The 18,312-nt window shown below is 40.3% G+C and overlaps 1 long non-coding RNA gene across 1 annotated transcript; it reads right to left on the reverse strand.

Annotated features, from left to right (window-relative positions):
• Positions 1-5,124: 5,124 nt before the first annotated feature.
• LOC121798605 lies at positions 5,125-6,419 on the reverse strand. The gene is made up of 2 exons (XR_006050075.1): positions 5,571-6,419; positions 5,125-5,433 (listed from the first exon to the last, which is right to left on the reverse strand). It is a non-coding gene; the product is annotated as an uncharacterized LOC121798605 (long non-coding RNA).
• Positions 6,420-18,312: the final 11,893 nt, after the last annotated feature.

The raw sequence follows: 18,312 nt of genomic DNA on the forward strand, positions 1-18,312 counted from the left end.
GGGGGGTCTCACATTGATTGGAAGTTAGAATATCTTTTGGAATTCTGGGTTGAACTTGGAACTCTTTACTTCCTGTTTCTTGTTTTCGCGGCACACACACACTTGGTTTTAGTTAGTCTAGTTTAGTTGGCACTTGATGGTAGTTTTCGTCACTGTTATATTTCTGTTCTTGCTATTCCACTCCGAAAAGGGGTGATGAAACAATATCCTGCTTTTGTAGTTCACTTTTGGATGTTATTGAATGTTGTTGTTTGGATGTAGTAGATTTGAAGTTAAAACTTCATTTCCAGCTAATGTGTTTTTTTCATGCATGATACTTCTTACCTATTTCTGATTTCTATTTCTCGATGCATATCCTAGCTCGAATGTTTTGCTTCATGTTGATTTGATCAGATCTAATGTTTTACATCTGAGTAGCCTTGAGATGACTAGATCTAGTAGCTACTGTTATATTTCTGCATGAGTGTGGGTTAATTTCTCAAGTCCAATAGTTTAACTTAATCCACCCCTAGAAAGCGTGGCAGCAGCCATCCGCATTTCGTGTCTCGCAAGCAAATGTCAAACACATCATCTCTGTGGGATCGATCCTTACTTCCCTATACTAGTTAATAATATTATGGGTTAAGTTTTTGAAAACACGCTTCTGCACTCTTTTTTATCTCACTTGAGTAGGAGTAGATCAAATTGATCAGACCAGATCTTTACTGGATCACTATCATGTCCTCACAGGTAGAAGGGCACGCAATAGACTAGCCGAATCATTTCGACAACCCAACTTGAGCAAGCCACAATGAAAATAGAGAGAAACTGTAAGAAGGGTAGACAGCAAGCGAGTCACTTCAAATGGTGCCGATGTCGGGGATGATGGCGTTTACCCTACATTTGCTGTAAGACACTTTGGGTGTAAATATTTTTAATATTTTCGACTTCTTGTTTTAATTTCAGTTAAGAGACAACTCAGGGCAACATAGAGAAGAATCAACGTCCTGATCTATGTGGATCAAGCTTTATCCCCTGCTGGTGTGAGCCAAGGGGACTGCTGAAGCGAGGGAACGCATAGATGGGCGGGGCGTCTCAGGTTTTTCTTAAGCATTTTAGTTTAAATTTTGTAAATAAACTTTTTGTTGTTTTCTGTTTGCCACAGTTGGAGAACATCGAGTCCAGGAGGCGAATAGAGGAAGAAGAAGGAGTGGAGCCAACCACTGTCCATGATGAATCAATTCCCACTTCACTAATCGACTCGGGTGCCAACTATGAGGAAGATGAGGACATCACCTTCGTGAGTCCACATGAATCAATAGCCACCCCATATAAGAAGGAAGTCCAGAAGGAACCCACCATGGTTTGTGACCAGGGAGCTGATCTGGAGATAGGCTTACTATATGCCCACTTAGTGGACGAATGAACATTTGCCATATCTACCACTCCGGGGCAGTAAGCGGTGTATGTGAACCCAGAAGTACTTGCCATCTTACCTACCTTTTTGGGAGCTGGTGTTGAGAGTCCAATTGAATGTCTTTGTGAGTTCGACAAAATTTGCAGAGTGCAGAAAAGCTCAAAGGGGTCAAGTGAGGAGGATTTCAAGCTGAGACCTATTTACCTCTCTTTGAAAGGCGAAGTAGATGCTTGGTTTAGAGGATTGGAGTCCAATAGCATCAGCACATGGTCAGATTTCAAAGGGGAATTCTTGAACCAATTTTTCCGAGCAACAAAAGCAAATGCACTCAGAAGGGAAATCAGAGAAGCTACCCAAAGGTGTGGTGAAGGCCTGAGCAAATATTGACACAGATAAAAGATCTTCTGGATGCATGCCCTAACCATAATCTGCAGGAAGTGGAGGTCTATTCAAGGTTCTATGATGGGATGGACATGAAGAGCAAAGACTTAGTGAACTCATCAAGCGGAGGAAATTTCTACAAACTCAGGTTGAGTATGACCAAGATTGTCATGGAAAGGCTCCTAAATGCAAAAAGGGAGTACGACGATACGTCAATCATAGCCCAACCATAGAAAGTGAAAAGTGCTCCCACAGCAGACGATGACAATCTACTGAAGAGCCGAATTGACAAGCTAGAGGAAACACTCCAGTTAGTGATTGAGTCAAGCTAACCTAAGGTCTTCCCACTCCAAAACCCACTTCCTAACTGATCAAGTGAGTTTTCGCCAGAATACATGGGAGATCTGGAGTTCAAATAGGAGTTGGAACCTCGAAGGTCAAGCAGAGGTGTACCAACAGGAATACCCACACAGTGGAGAATTGAGCTGGCCGGGAGAGTACACAACTTTCCCATGCGATACAGAGCCCTATCCGATTCCCACTCAAACTCTTACTTGGCATATGGGATATCTACACTACCAACCTCACCCTGAATTTCCAAGCCATAAGTACAGCCCACAGACATACCAACCTGACTATTCCAGTCAGTACCCTTCATTCCCAAGTCATCCTTATCAGGCCTACCCCCCGAGGCAGGGGACCACTTTCCTACATGGTCAAATGATGACTGGCGATCTCAAAAGCCTCATTATTACCAAGACCAAACTTGTCTTGATCAACATCGATATCAACCTCAACCTCAACAGAGCTTTGAACAGCCCTTGAATGACAATCAATATGCAAATTTTACAGAAGGAGGGATTGAGGGGTTGATCGTATCACAATAGAACACGAGGAGCTGCATGAGGTCAAATGATGAATTGGTGATGGAAACGCAGCACACCTATGATGAGCAGAAATCCCACATGGATGAAATGATTTGGTAGGTCGCGCTATTGACTGAGTTGATGAAAGAGATACAAGAGGACAGCACAAAGAAGATGGAAGAGGGAGATGGTGTAAGTGAAGTCGAGGAAAAAGAAACATCTAGTGCTGTGGACAAGTCAGAGCCATCACTGGAGAAACAAGAAGGGATCAAAGATGTTGGAGTAGAACTAGCAGAAGAAGAGTCTCAAACTGAAAAGGAGTCTACCTCCATACTTCGTGGGAACGAGATGTCACGGAACATTCCAGAGGAACCAAAGAATGAGCCTCAAGAGACTGAAGGAGAAATCATCAAGCGTTCTGAGGGACTAGACAATGCATTGTTCTGTCTCCAGACAAGAAAAGTGAATGTGCTTGGTAAAAAGGTGGAGAAATTCGCAAATGCGGTGGAAGGAGAAAATGCATCGACAGAGAGACCACCTCCAGTGATTGACAAGTCTGAGGGGTATTGCTACGAAGAAGAATGGACAGAGCCAAAGAAATGGGAAACTAAAAGGAAGGCTGCAAGATTCATCTACTGGATGCAACCACAACTATGGCCAAAACCGATCAAAACGGAGGAGCTCCCTGACCCTGGATTACGTCCCAATGAGAATAAGAAAATTCAGGGGACTTACAGGAATCACAAGAAAAGGTGGGGTGCAATTTTCGGAAGTATGTGAAGCGGGAGAAACCCCACTTCGCATACTCAGCCTGATCAAGTAAGAAATGTTCGTTGGACAATTTTTGGAAATTGGATCACTCGGCTCGATATGAGATACTTGATCAAGTGAATTCCGAGAATTACCCACGACTTGGAATGAATGTTTTTAATTTCACTTTTTGTTTTATTTTAAAAAAAGAAAACTCTCAAAATAATACAAGAAAATGGTGAAAATATTTTCAAAACCTTTGGACGTATCTGGAAGGAGTTCTATTTTAATGATAAATCTTTAATTCTCGGAAGAGAATCTCCGACTAGTACTCCACAAAATCTCTTATTTTGTTTATTTTACTTTTGGGTCAGGAATTAGCTAAATAAGTAAGAGGGAGGAAATGGATGAGTAAATTTGTCTTTAACCGGGAGGAGTATTGATAAGGCTCGTTTCATGCATTGGTTTTTGGTGATATTACATGCTTTTTTGGGAAGATAATGCGTAAATTTGAGATTAAGTGTGCAGATATTTGCTGGGTCAAGTAGATGCTGCAAATTGACCGAGCAGATGCAAAATGAGCAGAAAAGGAGTAAAAAGTGTCAAAAATCCGCTAGATCAAGGAGAATTATCAGGAGAGCAGGTGTGTAAAAATCTGTCAGACCCAGGAACGCACACAAATTACCCGGGGCGGGGAAAATGGAGCAGAAAAGGTGAAGAAAGGAGCAGATTTAAAAGATCATATTTTAAGGGTATAAACGTCAAATCATGAAGAGCATACCCTAGGGATTCGAGCTTGAAGCCTCCCTATATAAAGGGACCAACATGAATGAAGAAGGGGGCGCTTAACGCTATGGTAGTTAGGTAGGAAACTCTCATAGGCGCTTAACGCCACCGCTTTCTTAGCTTAGTTTAGTTTAGTTGCTGATTTCTTAGCTTAGTTCAATGGTTTCGATGGTGGAATTAACGACTCCGACGTTGGATCCTTGCTTTCTTTACCGCTTTTGAAATGATGTAGTTGGATCTCGAGTTTCATCAGAGGAATTGACGACTCCGCCTTTGGATCTCGACCTATTTCTGGTTTTATGAAGCTTTGGTGTTTATTTTCATCTTGATGATGCTATTTACTCATGTTTCTTGGATGATTTTCGCAATTGGTGGCTTAGATGTTTAGATCCATGATGTTTACATGATTTCCAGTAGTTTAGAGGTTGAGATCTAGTTGTTCACGTGTTCGAATTCTGAGATTTGTTAGTTTAGGTGATGCATGCAAGGTTAATCTGTGTTTATTCCGCTTTCTGCTTGATCCAGGAGAGTAGATCTGGCAGTTCTAGCTTGAATTTCGTGTTTACGTTTCGTTTTCGATGTTGGATTGTGGTGGATCTGAATCTGTGTTGGTGGATCTGAAGTTCTCTGTTTCTATTCTGCATGATTCTGGCTGTTTACTGTTCGATCTCGCATCTGCTAGACCCAGTAGCGTAGATCTGTTAGTTTAGGCTTTAATTTCATGTTCAAATTTAAATCTGAGATTGCTCTGTTTTTATGGTGTTTAATTGTAACGCCCGTACTTTTTATAGTGCTTGTCGCGCATAAAATCGAGGAACGGTCGAGGAATTTATATTTGGAACAACACCAAATATCAGTGGTTGCGTTGGATGATTTTAATCGTTGTGAAGACAAGATAACGAATTAATTAAAGTTTCCGTCAATTTTAATTAATAGAAAGAAATGCGAGAATGTAAAGTATATATATAAATGGGCTTCTCATTTAAAATTGAAGTCCAAACGTTTATATAAAATGGCTTTGGGCCACAACAATTAAAAAGTCTAACCAATAAAGAATTATACAAATTGGGCTTGCAACTAAATAAGCCCGAATCAAGTAAATCAAATGGGAGCCCAATTCATTCCAAAAGGAGGGAGCAAGCCCAATACTTCTTCTCTTTCTTTCCTTCTCCCATTCTCGGCCGGTTCTTCACCATGGAGACCCTCCATTTCTAACTCTTCCATCTTCCATCCTTCCACCTTCCTCATTCATTCCTACAACCAAAAGACACACTATTTAACACATCCACCCTTTCACTTCACAATACATTTTTTTCAACAAGCAAATTGAGAGAAAAAAAAGAGGGAGCCGAGAGAAAGAGTGCCGAGAAGAAGGGGGAGAAATTTGCTACCATCTTTGTTCTTCCACAACCAAGTTCAATCCATTGAGGTATAATCTCTACCCCCTCTAAAGCATGAAGTTTAGCATATGTCTCGTTACTTATTTCATACATTCACCTCCCACAAGTAATTCAAACAATTCAACAATTAACCCCAATCGAACTCCCGCCGTGATTAATCGAAAACTTGAAAGAACATAGCTTCGTAATTAGAACTTATCTTGCGGAATGTTTCGGGGTGGTTCGGGTTACGTTCGGGGCTACCGGGTAGCGACTCGGGGGGGAAGGAGAAGGCTGCCGGCAGTGGTGGTTGTTTTCTTCCGGCAGCTGGACCGCCACGACAACGGCGGCGACAGCTGACTCGGCGCTGCTGGTGGCTGAACGGCGACAGCAGCAGCGGCGGCGTCACGACTTCGACCGCAGCAAGCAGCAGCGTTCTGGGCAGAGGCGGACGACGGACGCCTGACCCCGCGTTGGCGACAGTAGGTCCTTCCGGCGAGCAGCGGCCGGCGACGGAGGGTGAGGAATGGGAGAAGCCGACGGCGGCGGGTTCGCGATGGCGGATTCGTGGAGCAGCTGCAGCGGCAGCGGCGGTGACCTCCGTTCTGGAGAGAGGCGACGATATTTGAAGAAGAAGAATGAATGGGAAATATTTTTTGGAAGAGGAAAACAGAGGAGGGCGTCGGTAGAGAGAAGAGGGAGAGAAGAAAAGAGAGAAATGGGGGTAAAGGGGAGAGAGGCGTGGGGAAGAGAAAGTAAAGAGATTTGGGTCTTTTGTTTTTTTTTAGTCTTGGGCTTTTGTTTTTATTTTGGGCCTTGTAATTTAATTATGAAGGAAAGTATTTTTTTTAGGCTTTTCTCAATTAATTGGGAGATATAAGGTGGGGAAATAATTAAGGCTTGGGTCTTTTGATAAATCGTTTGGTCGATAATTTAATTGTGAAGAATTATTTAGTTAATTCCGAAATATTTTGAAGGATGAATAATTTTATCCTAAGTATGAAAGAAAATAATTTACGAAGAGAAATAGTTGCGATAATTTAAGTATGCGCTTAAATAACTTTTGGAAATTTATTCCGACATCATGGAAAGGACGAGGAGCCAACGGAGGAAAGTATTGGCGTAAGCGGCCGACCGGCGTCACACGCGAAGCCTTCGGCGGCCGCCGAATAATCGAAAATGCATGAAAACCGAGGAAACGAATTAAAAGATTTTAATTGGAGTGCATGCATTCTAAATATCTTCGTTACCGAGATTTGATCTGAACTTTATGTATTTTCCGAAAACGTGGTTCGCACGGCCGCTAAAGTCGGAACGAGAAGCTACTTCAGGAAAAACTCTAAGCTTTTGAGGTGGGCTCTATTACTTAAACTCTTTTATTGCAATGATATGTTTATGGAGAAATAAGGGTGGTTTGAATGTTATGTCATGCCGTATTTTATATTTTGAATTGCCTATCTGATTGTCTACTAGGATAATGTCCTACTAGACTTTGAAGGTTAACGAATTCGGGTCTGACCAGGGAGTGAGTCCCTACTCAGACTAGTGCACTGATGGGGATCGTGAGCCGTCCTTTGTGGTCGGCCGGTCCAGTGATCGAGTTTGTGGCCACATTCTCGTTTCACATGATGGTTCAGATATGGTACATGATGGAGGATGACGATGATGTTGCATGCGCATGCACCTTTTTATGGAAATGATTTTAGTGTTTGCATGCACCTTTTTATGGAAATGATTTTTGTGTTTCTCGGCCTTTTTAAAGTAAAACCCGAGTTTCACTCTATGATGGCTTGACATAATTTAACGATAAATGTATTTCGGGCATGAGTTCATTAAGTGCATCAAGTACTCAGCCCCTGCATATGTTTTCCTTATGTGCAGGTTGAGCGTGGATGGGATGCGGAGGATGTTGAGCATTGGACCGAGATCATATTCAATAAACGTTCCAGTTACTATTGTGTCTTCATACATAGTAGTAGCTAACTCTCAAATGCTTCCGCTACTCTAAGTTTTAAGAACTCTTATATTCGTTGGACTGCTTTTGTTCGAACTATGTTGCTTCGTAATCGAAGACTATGATTTGATAATAAAGTTTCGTCTTTGATCTACATGTTGTACCCATTAAATTGTTTCCCCCTTCTTCCCCGCTTCTTATTTCCCCCATTAGTCGCGATCCACCGTGCTTTGTAACCTTAGGAAGTCCGGTCATGACATTAATGCTCTGTTTTGTTTTGTATTTCCCGTTGGATTCATGAAGAAGATGAAGTTTGCTGGCAGTTAGAATCAAATCTGCTTTAGTTTGTTAGTTGCAGCTTTCTTGTCAGTAGCTATTTAGGGGAATCTGCTCTGTTGCTTTTCTTACGCTCTGCTGTCTGGCTGTTTTAGGAAACTTATTTGCTTGACCCAGGAAATTTGGTGAATGTTCCAGAGTTAAATTCAGTTTCGAATCATGCATGCATTTATATTTCAAGCAATTTCCATTCTCTGGACCCAGTAGATAGAATATATTAGGTTTAATTTCCCAGGTCCAGTAGTTAAAACTCTACCCTCTCGTTGTGTGGCAGCAGCCGATCACTTTTCCGATTGTGTCGTAGAAACAATCTCGAGTAGGTCCCTAGTCTCTGTGGTTCGACCCCGCTCTTGCCGCTTATACTTTATAATATTTGTTACATTAGTGGGAAATTATAAATCTTGTTGAAAGGGGGAACACGTGCACACGACACACGTACTAAAAATACACACTTCAAGTATAATGCGGAATTATTTAACTTTAAAATTTTAACTGTCAAATTTGAAATTTAGCACAGGAAGGCAAACTGGCGCTGATGTCGTAAGCGACCGTTCCCTCTCTCCTCTTTTACTCCGATTTCCTCGTACATCCCTTCCATTCCCTCACATCCCTTCAGTTCCTCACATCCCTTCAGTTCTCCACCAAGAATCGGAAGTCCCCTCTTTCAATTCTCAGGCAAGACCACACTTTGTTACTAGCGATGGACAGAACCTTTGCCTCCGGCCATTACCAGAAACCCACATCCGGCCGACGGGTGCGATTGATTCCGGCCACCCCTCGTCTGGAACCATCCACAGCCACATCTTCATCGTCATCAACCACCGACCCCACTCAACTCTTGGAAACTTCTTCGAACTATTCACAGTCAGAGAGTCCTAGGGGAATGATAAGAAGCACTGGACCTGCGGTGGAAATGCCCTACCTGTTCATCTACCAAGCCGCCGGCATCAGGAATGAAGAATTCCCTCCGTACAAATTCTATTGAAAGTCTCTTGAAAGTCCTGTTAGGGTTTTGTATACTAGAAATCAGGAACGAAGAATTCCCTACCTGTTCATCTACCAAATTCTCTTGAAAGTCCTTTTATGGTTTTGTATACTAGAAATCACGTTTCGAGTGATTGAATACTGTAAAACTCTATACATTCTTTTCCAATGAATGCAACAGATTATTTTTGTCATAATGTTGTTATGTTTTACATTTAATAGATGTTTATTGCATATTTAAATGTATAAGCGAACGTAACAAAGTCTATGTCTTTGTTTTAGTAGACAGGTTGTGGGCGTCGTCCATTTTAAGGTAACACGGTCAGTTCTGAACAAAGAAATATAATAATTTCACAACCTAGATAAGCCTAGACTACCTATCGTCAAAGGTTGCAATGTCAGTCCGATTATTTCTAAGCCTTATTGAAATAAGATGACGTTGGTGTGGTATAGCACTAAATTGGATCTAAAATGGCAAGACGAGTCTTTATAATTAATTTCTTAATCAATGTACGTTAGCATTGAGCATACGATATTGATTATCTACTACTTTGACTTACCAATAGGTGCGGGTTTTTCGTAACCAAATGATCCTTGTATTTTGGGTAGTGGCGATTATTATCTAGCGGTGCTAGGATTTCTATTATATTGAATCGTGCGTGAGGTGAGTCTTCTTTGATAACATCCACAAGAGGAGCTCGAAACAAGGTTTTATTATTCGGAACCAAGTTAGTTGGAGTTTGATTACTCTATGAATAATAAATACGCGTTTCTTGCTAAGTCCACTCTTGGAGTTTATAATATGATAATTAATTAAGTCCATAGCAGACATTGATTAATTAATGGATGTTTCTATCTTAAGTGCGAGAAATAAATGACAAACAAATGGAAACCCGGAATACTTGTAATTTCGGATTTGGATGGGCAGTGCAATATTACTTCTTTAGTGGCTGATTGTAATATTCCAATATAAGCTCATATTAAATTGTGGGTTCAATTTAATTAGTAAAAAGCTAATTGGGGGAGGCCATATCCAAATTCTTCCTTAGATCCCTGACTGGGCCCAATATGTGACTTAATATAAATAGGAGAATAAATGAGACTTAAAACACACTTGTTTTTTTTACAATTTTCTTCCCCCCGTATTCCAAGGTGAGGAACGATTTTTGCTCTCCTTCCGTGAGTAGGATTCTGTCTTCTTTATTCAAGTCCTAGTATTCTGGTGAGATTTGCCCACACAAATATCAGATTAAAGTCCGGGATACCAGTCAGAAGATCCGATGTCGAGTACTCAAAATCTTCACGTGGAGAAGATGCAAGCCATCTTCGATTCTTAAGTGAATCAACGAGGTAAATTGGCTAACTCCGTAGCAAGCATGTTTTAGGGATTATTTGTGCTAAAGAATGTTTAAATTCAAGTTGTGAGCATGATACATGTGAGAATTACGCGAATAGAGTTTATCTAAATAATCTGCTAAATTGATCAAGTTTTATGTGATCCGTTAGAATGCAACCCAATTGGACACTGAGACAAGCCCGACATCGTCGTCCTCACTCAGATTCAACACATACGATGAGAATGTAGCAGGAAAGGGTCAGATGTTTGAAGAAATCGCTTCCTAAGTGATCATAGAGATGTGCGAAGTAGAAAAGCAAGAGGAAGAGGAGGCAGCAACACCTGATCTTTGGAGGAATCAATTGGAGGAAATGGTGAACATTCTGGAGGAAACAAAGGCAGAATAAGACTCATTGCTGAAGTGCCAAGGGGAACAGCTAATCAAGGTCATCGACATGGTTGATAGGGTGGTCTCCAAGATGGAGAAGGAGTCCCTCCCACCAGCCCTCACCAGGGCAGAATGAACCTCCATTGAATGTCCCTAATGCCGACCTCGCTGGCACATCCAAGAAGAGGAAACCAACCGCCAGCCATTCACCCTCTACACTTCCCACCACATCGGTCAGGACGGCCAAGTCAGCGAGGCGGTCTAGCTCCTCAGGGAGCCAGAAGAAGAACTACACTAGTCAAACCAAGTAAATTTTACTTTTGGTTTTAAGTTCTTCTTTGTTTGTGCTTCTGTCTATTTCCTGTATATAAATTTTACTTAACCCAATGCTTGGACTAAGTGTGAGAAGTTTGTTTGAAATTTGATAAACAAGCCTTGTTTTGAATATGTGTTTTTGCAGCCTTTTCCCACTTAGCCCACTGCTTGGTCTAAGTGTGAGAAGTTTGGTTCTCCCTGTTCAAAAACTACCTACCCTGTTTTCCAGTTCATTTTGTTCACTTGAGGGCAAGCTGAAATGAAGTGGGAGGAGGGAAAGTCGGCATAGTTAGTTTTTGAAGCATATTTGTTTAGTTCACCTTATGTGTTGGATATGAACTGGTATAATAAAGGCAAGATTCCATTAGTAAGAGTGATTGAAAAAATGATGTATGTTGATTTGTGAGATTCCCTTCTTTAATAAACCAAAATCTGTTTGGATGAAGTAAGTACGATAGAAGTGTTTTAATCTAATTCTTTTGTGAAGCCCTCTAAATGTGAGTTAAAAGCCATAGTAGAACACTTTCTACCAAATTAAAAAATAGAGAGACTGTCATTGATGCTTAGAGGGAAATGACATAGGCTAGTGAGGACTAAAGGTATAAACAATAGCCAGTTGAGCTTAAATTCTTTCGAATTAGATGGACCTGCCTCATTGTAAAGACACCCCCTAGTTACAATTTTTGAGCCTTGAATCTGATAACCTTTTCTTGGTATACCCGGAGCCTCCATATGATGTGAACAAGGGGATAGGATAGGGAAACTCACCATCCAGGGTAAAAGATAGGATGTGAAATAGGGGAGTAGAAAATATACAGGAAGAAAAGGGCAGGAAACCTTGTAACCTGACCTAGAAAGAGAAAGAAAAAGGAAGTAGAAAATGGGCAGGAAGAATGTATAACCTGACCCATACAAAAAAAATAAATAAATAAAAAATAATAGAAAATAGAAGGGCAGGAAATGTTGTAACCTGAAAAGTTAGATAAATAAGGCTAAAATGGCCAAGGGTATCCCCAGGGTAAAAGTTTTAGATTGTATAAAGGGGAACCTTCCTAATTTTGTCTCTAAGTTCACATGTCCTTCACACTTCTATATACATTATTAACTTAGAACCCATAGGACCCTCACCTTTATACACTACAACTATTGCCCCATTATAACCTAAATAAAGACCTTAACGAGTTAGCTTCTGTCAAATATAACTCTAGCATCAATGGTATGGCAAAATGAATGAGAGATTGGTCCTAACAATTCTGGTGAGGATTGAGTGACTGAGTGAATCCAACAGTTGGAAGACAGAAGCTATCTCGACAAAAGGACAAGCATGATTAGGTAGAAGAGAGGAGGGAAAGGAATTTCAAACTGTAGACAATTGGATTGACCTTAAGCTTGTGGGGAAGATTGCCAAGCAATATAAACCTGTTTTGTTTTTCCTTTTACATGGCAATGTGTTTAGTTTATGTTTTTTCATTTTCGAGATCTTTTATATAGTTGCGTTTGTTTAATGCTGGGTTCAATAAGAACCATGCTTTGAAACTTGCCTTTGTTCTTTTTCTTTTCTTTCATACTTGAGGACATGTATGAGTTAAGTGTGAGCAGTTTGATGAGGCTCGTTTCATGCATGTGTTCTGTGGAAAAACTGCACTCAAATCCATGAACTAACGTCCATTTTTGAGTCAGGTGTGTGTGAAATCCGCCATTTTTAGAAGAAAGAACAAATCAGTCGGGTGGAAGCACGAAGCAAGAAACGAAGGCAAAAACTGCGGCATTGAGTGGATTAAGTCAGAAATCAAACGGACCCGCTTCCCGGCAACGGCGCCATTTGCGGAGAGGATTTTTGCACGTGTGTCGCATGCACGTGTTCCTCCTTTCAACAAGATTTATTTTTTCCACTAATGCAACAAATATTACTAAGTATAAGCGGCAAGAGCGGGGTCGAACCACAGAGACTATGGACCTACTCGAGATTGTTTCTTCGACACAATCCGAAAAGGGGTCGGCTACTGCCATGCGTTCATTAAGTGGGTGAAGACTCTAATCTACTTGACCTGGCGGAGTTAAACTTGACTCTATCTATTGGAACTAGTGGATGGGAAAAATACGGACACTTGCATGACAATCAAACTCAAGACAACTTATAAACTGGAGTTAAACTAACTAGAACTCCTGTAACTGAAGGAACATGCTGAAACATTTCCAAAATAGGTAGACAAAGATGCAAAAGCAAGTGGGGACCATTTTTCCTAAACTGGGTGTGGCTGGGAGAAAAGTTATGAAAAGCAAAAAGCAAAAGCAAAAAGCAGATCTGATTTTCGAACTAACTTCTACTTTATCTTCTCCAAACAAACAAGTAAAAACATAGCATGAAACAGAGCTTCAACATCATTAACGAAATAAAACAGAGCATGAGTCAAAACGAAACGTAAACACAAAATTCAAGCTAGAACTACCAGATCTACTCTCCTGGGTCAAGCAGAAAGCAGAATAAACACATATTAAGCCACCAATTGCGAAAAGTACTGGAAATCGAGCACGTGAACAACTAGATCTCAACCTCTAAACTACTGGAAATCATGTAAACAACATGGATCTAAACATCTAAGCCACCAATTGCGAAAAGTATCCAAGAAACATGAGTAAATAGCATCATCAACATGAAAATAAACACCAAAGCTTCATAAAACTGGAAATAAGTCGAGATCCAAAGGCAGAGTCGTCAATTCCTCTGATGAAACTCGAGATCTAACTATAGTGTCTCAATAGCAGTAAAGAAAGCAAGGATCCAACGTCGGAGTCGTCAATTCCCCCCATCGAAACCATGGAGTCTTCAAGCTCAAATCCCTAGGGTATGCTCTTCATGATTTGACGTTTGTACCCTTAAAATAAGGGTGTCTACGAATCTTGCTCTTTTGCTCCCACTTCTGCTTCTGCAACCACCTACTTGATTATCCTAGGTCAGTTGGACGGCTTCGGCTGTTTCACTTCAAAATCTGCTCGATTGTATCCACCAGGTCAATTAGCGCAATCTCCTAGGTCTGGCGGATTTCTTACGCACCTGCTCTCCTGATAATTCTCCTTGACCTAGAGGATTTTTGACATTTTTACTCCTTTTCTGCTCATTTTGCATTTGCTCGGTCAGTTTGTAGCATCTACTTGACCCCGTAGATACCTACACACTTACTCTCAAATTTGCGCATTATATCCCTAAAAAGCATGTAATATCACCCAAAACCAATGCATGAAACGAGCCTTATCAAGACCCCACTACAAAATGTAAAGGGTAGTAATGACATTTTAGAGAGGATGGTACCCTATGCCACTCAATATTAAAAAAGGTCACAGCAAGTAGCAAAGGGGGGGTCTCACATTCATTGGAAGTTAGAATATCTTTTGGAATTCAGCTCTCTTCTGGGCTGAACTTGGAGCTCTTTACTTCATGTTTCTTATTTTCGCTGCACACACACACTTGGTGTTAGTTAGTCTAGTTTAGTTGGCACTTGATGGTAGTTTTCGTCATTGTTATATTTCTGTTCTCGCTATTCCACTCCGAGAAGGGGTGATAAAACAGTTTCTTGCTTTTGTAGTTCACTTTTGGATGTTATTGTCTGTTCATGTTTGATGTACTAGATTTGAAGTTATAATTTCATTTCCAGCTAATGTGTTCTGTTTCATGCATGATACTTCTTACATGTTTCCGATTTCTATTTCCCGATGCATATCCTAGCTCGAATGTTTTGTTTCATGTTGATTTGATCAGATCTGATGTTTTACGTCTGAGTTGCCTTGAGATGACTAGATCTAGTAGCTACTGTTATATTTCTGCATGAGTATGGGTTAATTTCTTGTTTACATAGTTGCAGTTTAGATCTAAGGAGTGGATTCAAGTCTATGAGTTGTTTTGATGTTTCCTCCACCGTAGCTTTTTAGATTTGTTCTTTGCTGTATTTTTCATGTTGATTCTGTGAAGAAGATGAAGTTGTTACAAAGTTTTTACTTTATCGTACACTTTGCAGGGGACTGACAGTACCCTAAGTAGACTAGTTAAACTTTCGCGAGTTGGTCAGTTTAGTTTTAATTTTTCAAGTCCAGTTGTTTAACTTAACCCACCCCTAGAAAGCGTGGCAGCAGCCATCCCATTTTGTGTCTCGCAAGCAAATGTCAAGCACATCATCTCTGTGGGATCGATCCTTACTTCCCTATACTAGTTAATAGTATTGTGGGTTAATGTTTTGAAAACACGCTTTTACACTCTTTTTTTTATCTCACTTGAGTAGGAGTATATCAAATTGATCAAGCCAGATCTTTACTGGATCACTATCCTGTCCTCATTGGTAGAAGGGCACACAATAGGCTTGCCGGATCAGTTCGACAACCCTACTTGAGCAAGCCACAACGACAATAGAGATAAACTGTAAGAAGGCTAGACAACAAGCGAGTCACTTCACAGGTGTTTGTAAAGTCCGCCATAACCAGAAGCTACATTGATCAACTGGGCGGACAGACAGAACAAATCGAGGATAATGGAGTCAACTCACTGCACAAACAGATTAAGTCGGAACAAATGGAGGCAGCAGGAGCACCCGTATAGGAGATTGAGCGCAACTTAAAAGGATCCCCAAAGGCTAAGGGCAGGAAGGACTTCTCGAAGAAAAGGTTGCCCTAGGGATCTCACGCCTTCCTATAAATAGAAATGGGAAGGAGGAAGGAGGCAACACTCATCAGATATTCAGTTCTCTCCTAGGGTTGAAGTAGGAGCTCACATCACTCTACATTCCCAATTTTCCGTCAAACACAGTTGGTTTAGTGTTTAGTTTTTAGTGGTAGTTGGGTGGCAGTTTTATTTACGTTTGCTTTAAGCTTTCCTTGTGTTTTTTGATCTGGATGTTTCTGCGAAGTAAACTTGATATTATGATTTCAACTTTCTCTTGGAACGTTCTGTTTCCCATGCATGATTTCCCTGGTTTATTTGTGTTTCTGATTTGTGAGAATATTCTGGCTAAGTAATTTTGTTGTGGCATAATCTGTTGGATCTGAGTTGCTAATTTAATATTTCTGTTTGATTGTGGAGAAATTCTGGATGGAAGGCGTTAGGATGTTTAGATCTAACCGAGTGGAAAATGGTGAAGCAGATCTGAGTAAGTTTGTGATAAGTGACAGTATGTTCATGTTTGATTAAGATTCTGAGTTGTAGATCTGGTAGTCGATTTCATATTTCTGCATGATTATGGCTGAATCAGTTTGTCTATGTGATCACAATCGACCTCTTAGCGTATATCTGAAATTACAAGTTCATTTTGTTAAGTTTGGTTTGTTATACGTAGTTCGTTAGTATGAAAATCTCTGAAGATCTGGTTATGCTCTGTTCTGTGTTGATTGTATAAGGAAGATGAGGTTGTTAGTAAAGTTTTGCTTTATCGTACATTTTACTTTACTTTACTTTATTTGACCATTTCAGGAAATTACCGTACAGGTTCCTCAGTTCGGGTAAATTGATCAGTTCGAGTATACGAATTCAGTCAAGTTTAGCGAGTAGATCATTTTAGTTAGTTAGTCCCTCAGTTTATCCAAATAATTAGTTTTAACATAACCCATTTGAATGCGTGGCAGCAACCATCCCCAACTTGTCCTCAACAAATGTAGAACACATCGTCTCTGTGGGATTCAACCCTTACTTCCCTTTACTAATTCATAGTATTGTGGGTTAGGGTTTTGAAAGCCATGAGTTCCTCCGTTTGCGCACTCAATAGAACAAGAGTAGGTTGATATGAGTCAAGTTGATCAGTTAGAATTATCATTAGGCCATCTCACGGGCACTTGCAGATAACAGAAGATAACGTCCAGTTGGATCCGTTCGGTACTCGGCTTGATCAATCCATGACAACCAACTCGTAATGCAGTTCACGCGAAAGAATAACAACATGAGATTATAAAGAGGCAATTTCAATATGTATGGACGTATTAATAACAAAAGAGCAAGCCTGAAATCACCGATTTAATTGGTGATATATCAAGTGATGCATCACCAATTTTGACAATTTTAGCTGTACACGCTCTTGGATCAAAAATCATTAATTATCTAAAAGTAGGGATGTCAATCGGGCCAGCCCAGCGGCGGGTCGGCCCTACTTGGGTTTCAGGCTTATCGGACTGGAATTTTATCGGGTTCTAAATTTTCAGCCCTAACCCTAAACCTTCGGGTTTCGGGCTAGCCCATCGGGCTAATCGGGTTTAAGATAAATAATTAAAATTACCACTTATTTATCGGGTTCTAAATTTTCAGCCTTAACCCTAAAATATAAGTCAATCATATAAAAAAGTTAATATTTAAAATTTAAAATATTCATGACATAATTCTATGATTGCATAACATAAAGTTAAAAAGAAATTTTTTAAGCACATAAAGTGTCACGACCGCACTTTAGGGTTAATAAATGTGAGCGATCGTGATTTAAAAGGACTTAATGAACAGGCATAGAAGGCTAGGGTTTCAACAAGGGTTTGACCAAGAATTTAAGCTTAATAAGTAAAACGACCAAGAGTATTTATGTTTAATAAATAAAAAGACTAAAGGTTTAGCATTACTCAAAAAGGTAACGAGTTTTCAAACATCCCAAATAAAATAGTTTTTATAGTTAAACAAAAAGTATGTAAAGAAAACATCACAGCGGAAGCATCCAAGAGAAGAGTGATGTCATGTATGAAGACACAACAACACTCGGAGTTTTAAAACAACCATAGTTCTCATTTTTATCCTGCTCAACACCACCAACCGCTCGTCGCCGCTCAACCTGCACATAGGGAACACATATGCAGGGCTGAGTACTATAAAATAATACTCAGTGTCTCATGCCGAAAATATTTTAAATAAAAGTATATGTTATCATGCCATACGTAAGTAACCATCGGGGTTTTACTTTAGAAAGGCCCGAGGCACCCAAAATATTTTCCATTGTTCAAAATAGCGACTGCGCAGTCATTTTCCCATAGACGTCAGCTATATCTGCCAATACATGACAAGGAATGCGGCCGCAAACCAGGTCACTAGACCGGCCAGCCCGTACGCTAGCACACGGTCTACCATAGGTGTACACTAATCCAAGTAGGGTTTGCGGCCCTACGAGGACCCGAATTCAATTTATATAATAGTGGCAAAAAGCCACATCAGATAGGCACGTAAAAACAAATCAAGGCATGATAATCTTAGTTATTTCCATCGATAAAACATTAGGACATAGTCCTTATTTAAAAGATAGCCCACCTCGACCGTTTAGATTTCAAGTACTGCTTTTCCTTTGTTATCACACTTCGCGCACGCGTTATCACCTTTAGATGATGTGTATTACCAATTAGTCACAAACATTGACTTAATATTATGCATGTCCCCGACGGTTCCCTTTTCCCCATCAACATATGGAAATCACATCATATCATACATCTTTGA

The sequence above is a fragment of the Salvia splendens genome, chromosome 4, assembly GCF_004379255.2.
Source record: "Salvia splendens isolate huo1 chromosome 4, SspV2, whole genome shotgun sequence".
In the NCBI taxonomy this organism is placed as follows: domain Eukaryota; kingdom Viridiplantae; phylum Streptophyta; class Magnoliopsida; order Lamiales; family Lamiaceae; genus Salvia; species Salvia splendens.